Below are 6000 nucleotides of genomic sequence, written 5' to 3'. Positions count from 1 at the left end.
TTCACAGCCTCATTATAGTGAATAAATATTTATGCCATTCTACACCATGAAACTTAGATAGCTAAGGATGAAGAACCTTTTGTTCTTTAAAGAACCATTTGTAATACCTAAAGAACCATCTACAAAATAAAAAGGTTCTTTGACGTATAATGGTTCTTCAGATGTCTTTATGGTTAAAGAACCATAAAGACATCTGATGAACCATTTAAGAACCATAATTTTTCTGAGAGTAGCGAGATTACGGTTGTGGTTAGGGCTTGAACATGAGTTACCGCCAGGAGCGTCATTCTATTGGATTTCATCCACACAGAGTAAAGCAGACAACGCGACAAAAAGCACAGACTGACACCCACTACATATACACACAGGGTAATGAGGGAATGACACACAGGAGGGGAGCACAGCTGAACCTAATTCACAAGACGAGACACAGACCTACAAAGTAAAACAGGAAACTCACAGACTGTTTAACAACACAAAACTCGGGGACACGAACAGAGCACCAAGGGAAGATGCAGGTAGGGATAATAAGGCAACACAGTTGATCTAAAATCAGACAAAAAACATGAAATTCGAGTAGAAAAAGTTTGATTTTTTACTGTAACAACCACAAACATGTTTAATAAATCATATTTCATAACTTTAAATGCAAATATAAATTGTCAATTTTAAAATCCTATGCACAAGTTTTGCAAACAACAAAGTTATTTGCATCCATTTACCTTTTACCCTTTTTTAAATAACCATTTCAAACTATTTACAGAACAATCAGCTGTTCTTCAATAAGATGCCACCAAAGTATTTGTGCCACTCCAAAAAAATAATTTCTGTCCACTATAAAGGAGAACATCACAGCCTGATCCCTGCAGGTCTGACAGCAGCAGGTGTATCACTGCTCCGGTTTTCATTCAGCAGTTGCCTCATTGTTCTGACACACAACACAAAACCATCCACAACACTACACAGACAACACATTAACTACACACTCCAAAATCTCTCACATCTCAAAACTCGCGCTCTCTCTTTTTCTGCTCTCTCTCTTTCTCTCCGTCACTCCTAAAACTTCCCCCTCTTCTTAAACAACCAAATGTCATGTTGCCATGTCATTTTTGATTGGTCGACATGGTGCATTTTTCCACGAACACTAAAGGGCTGTTTTTTGTTTTGTTTTTTTCATTTTTTGCTCATAAGCAGAGAGTGCTTGCTAGCGCTGTCCTTAGACAGTAAACGTAACAAAACTATTGAGGAAAAACACGCCGCGTATATATTTGACAGGGGATTATTTTAAATCACCCTGCCGTTCTTTCTTCAGCTAAGACTCCTGAGTTAGAAAACACAAATACTGCAGTTCTTTCACTCGCAAGGACGGTCACAGAGCGCTCGCACAGGAGACACTCATGGACTCGCACTTTGTCACCGTCTGCGTTTCTTTATTTATACAAGATGTTTCTGTGTGTGTGTGTGTGTGTGTGTGTGTGTGTGTGTGTGTGTGTGTGTCAAGGTAACAACGTCACTCAGAGCAGCGGGTTTTTCCCTTCTCTACTCGTAAAAGAGCTGAGGTTTCACTTCTAAATGTTCTCTGAAGACAGGAAGCAGTTAGTAGCTGCACACAAGTTACTAGGTGAAAAGTCATGTAGACATGTGCTTAATAATGAATTAAGGAATACATTTCATGGAGCTGATCACATATATGTTCAATAATCTTTTAACAATATTGTTTATCATGACTCTGGTTTTACTGGCCTATCAACACAATTTAAAAACTGGTATTTATCACCGTGTTGCTTTGTCATCTTGAAGTGGTCATGTCATTGCCTTACCACGACTACTTTATTCTTCCTCAGCCAAACAGCAGCACTCATGCGATTGTTTTTGCTCCCCTAGCTCCAGGTGTTGTGCCGAAAAGTGATTGTCGGGCAGAAAGTGATTGCCGTCCACGGGAGCGCGCGCAGCTGCTTAAAGCTGTAGCGCCCAGATTACTTACAGCTACTTCCGTGCAACTGATATAAGCTGCGGTAAGCTGAACACAGCTTCAACCGTCTGTTTGTTGAAAAATAGTATTGCGACCACACCGCATTTTCTTGTTAGTAACAGTAACGGCGTTGTAACGATAGAAATAGTAGTTAGTTAGATTACTCGTTACTGAAAAAAGTGACGCCGTTAGTAACGCCCTTATTCCCATCACTGGTTACTACAGTATATCAAAATGGAAACATAACTGTAATTTCAGACACGTGAGGTTTTGCTGAAAAGGATGTGGGGCGACCGTGGCTCAGGGGGTTGGGATGGCGACCTTCCTGTAACTGGAAGGTCGCCGGTTCGATCCCCGGCCTCTCTGTCCCGGTCGTTGTGTCCTTGGGCAAGACACTTTACCCTACCGCCTACTGGTGTTGGCCAGAGGGGCCGATGGCGCGATATGGCAGCCTCGCTTCTGTCAGTCTGCCCCAGGGCAGCTGTGGCTACAACCGTAGCTTGCCTCCACCAGTGTGTGAATGTGAGTGTGAATGAATAATGTCATTGTAAAGCGCTTTGGGTGCCTTGAAAAGCGCTATATAAATCCAATGCATTATTATTATTATTATACCGAACAAGGCAAAGTAAATAGTTTTTAAAGGTAAAATGTGGAGGGAAAATCAGAAGTAATTAAAAATGGCCAATGATACCCTGGACCCCAGAGGGTGCATTCAAAAGTAACACAATAGTTACTTTTCAAGTAACTAATTACTTTTAGAGTCTTGCAACTCGGTTACTAACTCAGTTACTTTCTTGAAGAAGTAACTAGTAACTATAATTAATTACTTTTTCAAAGTAACTTGCCCAACACTGCTTATCATCCCTGCTGATGCATCCAACCACCACAGAGTCATCAGCAAACTTCTGAAGATGGCAGGTCTCTGTGCAGTGGATGAAGTCTGTAGTGTAGAGGGGGAAGAGGAAGGGGGGGAGGACAGTCCCTTGTGGTGCCCCTGTGTTGCTGATTACCTTGTCAGACTCACAATGTGAAAGACGCACATATTGTGGTCTACATGTTAGGTAATCAACAATCCAGGACACCAGAGAAGCATCCACCTGCATCGCTGTTAGCTTATCACCCAGGAGGGTCGGCCTGATGGTGTTGAATGCACTGGAAAAGTAAAAAAACATGACCCTCACAGTGCTCGCCGGCTGGTCCAGGTAGGTGTAGACACGATTGAGCAGATAGATGGTGGCGCCCTCTGTTCCGAGACAGGGCTGGTAAGCAAATTGAAGGGGATCGAGATGTGGTCTGACTATGTGTCAGAGCTGGTCCAGGATGAGCCTTTCCGGGGTCTTCATGATTTGGGAGGTCAGTGCCACAGGCCTGTAATCCTGGGGACCACTTGGACGTGGCATCTTTGGTACAGGGACGAGGCATTTTGTCTTCCACAGCACTGGGACCCTCTGCAGACTCAAACTGAACAGTTTATGGAAGACTCCACACAGCTGGGGGGCACAGGCCTTGAGGACACGGGGACTCACTCCGTCTGGTCCAGCAGACTTGCCTGAGTGAAGTCTCCTCATTTTCCTCTGAACCTGGTATTGAGTGAAGGTGATGGGTGGGGGAGGGGTGTCAGGAATCTCACAGGAGGCAACAGCGCCATGTGAAGAGAGAGGCTGGCACAGTGGTGTGGCTCTGGATTCCAGGCTGACTATAGGTGAGGTTGTGGGGGTGTGAGCAGACACTGTGGTGTCGAATCTGTTGAAAAACAGCACTGACGACACTGAGTAGCTGTGAGTGAGTTTTATTAATAGTGAAAAGCAAAACGCAAACAAAAGCAAAGCATGGCAGGGACTTAAATCAACAAAAAACACAAGGAACTGTCACGTGTTCAGAATATTGAGGATGAGAACAAAACAATGATGGTCCAGAAGAGCTTGATCAAACAATGATTTTAATGAACACACGTGTGGGGAGATGAACACTGCACACAATCAGCATCGATCTCCTCCCAATAATACACAGGCAGTTGTTTTTATAACATCAGGGTATTATTACGTTGCAGTTGCAAGCTTGCAAACTATTATTTGAACTCTTACCTAAACATGAGTCTAACTACTGTGTATGTGTGTGTGTGTGTGTGGGTGTCTCAACCTCAAATGCACTCTGTCTCACCTCACCAGCTAAAGCTTCTGACCTCTTACCAGACAGAGGCCCGTTCTAATATGTCTAATAACCTTAACTAAAAACATATGTAATATATTGAATAAATGCTTTAATCAAATGCCACTACTCAAAGCTTTATAAAAAGGATATAAACGAATAAAAAGATAATAGATAATAATGAATAACCATGAATAAGTGTGTAGTAGGCCATCCTTTCACAGCTCAAAGTCACTTACACAATAGATCAGGGGTGTCAAACTCAATTGCACAGGGGGCCAAAACTCAAGGCACACTTTAGGTCGCGGGCCAAACAAGATAAACATTTATTGAACACACTAAAACAATGTTTTTAAACATAAATATGAATAAAAACAGACAGGAACATTATTCCAGATTAAGTAAACTTAAAAAAAATAACCTTTAACTTTAAATATTTTGCTCTTCATAAAAATATATCCTGTCAAAATTATGCAAGTTAGAAATATGAACATGCTGCCAAAAACCCCAGAAAAAATAAATGAAAGCAAACACAAGGTTGGAGCCGCATGTAGACGGAGCTGGGCATTGCTTCAGGAATGGAACTAATAAACTCTGCGGGCCATTCAGTGTCGTACTTTCCCTTGAGTGGATCATTACACTGCAGCTCCATCTGAATCTGTACAGGTGCAGTTCAGCAAAGTCCGCTGACTTGGTTCAACATTACTTGGCAACAGGGAAAGCGAGGCAGGTTGCACTGATGCATTAGTGACAGCTTCACTTGAAATGCCTTCACCACATCATACATGTCCATGAACTGACAGATTTCCTTGCTGAGCTCAAAAACTGTATCGAGAATTTTTATCCCAACTCAGCCAACGGACCTCTGTATGATAAGGAATGTCGGCAAACTCTGACTCTATTTCCCACATAAGACTGAAATTGACGGTGATTTAAACTTTTAGCTCAGATAAAATTTACGGTTTGCGTTACGGTGATCATTACATGCTCCATTTTTAGGACTTTACCAAACAGCCTTTCCTGGTGTATGATGCAGTGATATGCTGTTAACTCACCTAGAGGTCTGCGCGGGAATGTTTTTTTAGTCCCGCTCCCGCCCGCTCCCGCAAGGTTTTGTACCGCACCCGACCGCTCCCGCTGTATATTCAGTCTTTGTTCACCCGCTGCCCGCTTAGAATAATTTTCTACCCGACCCGACCGTTCCCGCTAAATTTAGATCTGGTTTCCAAAATCTCACATTTAAATGGGGTACCACCAAAAAATAGAGATAACAGATAAAACTGCAGGTTGTGCAATGATTGTATTTATTTTTCTTAAACAAGATGCATTTATCTGTCAAGATGCAACATTTATCTTTTAACATGGAAAACGTGTTGCAAAAATAAAATAAATAAAAACGAATACAGCATTGTGGCCTATTTGTTATTTTTATGTAAAATACAAACGTAACATTTTTCTGTCAACACAGTAGGGAAAGTGTCGCGAAAAAAAAAAAAAGTCACTTAAAATTGTAAACAAAAGAACAAAATAGTTGGCCACTGCGAAATTAAATGATTGTTTAAACTATCAGTTTAACGAAAAAATGTCCCAATGTCGAATTCAAGGTCTCTCCTATAAAAGAAAATATGCATATATAAATACAACAATAAACGACATCTCAAAATTATAAACTATTAATCAAATGAACGAAACTTACTTAAAAAATCCAAATTATTTTAAATTTCCATGCAGGAAAAGAATGTCACTGACTGATGAGGGTTTCAGTACTGAACGTCTCTCCTCCAAAATCCGACCACAAAGGCTGAATGCTCTCTCGGAAGGTGCACTCGTTGCCGGGATGCAGAGGACAAATCTTGCAAGGTTGCTCAGGGCAGGGAACT

This window comes from Oreochromis niloticus, linkage group LG3 (assembly GCF_001858045.2).
Source record: "Oreochromis niloticus isolate F11D_XX linkage group LG3, O_niloticus_UMD_NMBU, whole genome shotgun sequence".
NCBI lineage: Eukaryota > Metazoa > Chordata > Actinopteri > Cichliformes > Cichlidae > Oreochromis > Oreochromis niloticus.
The sequence above is the reverse complement of the archived record's forward strand: the minus strand, read 5'-3'. Positions refer to the sequence as shown.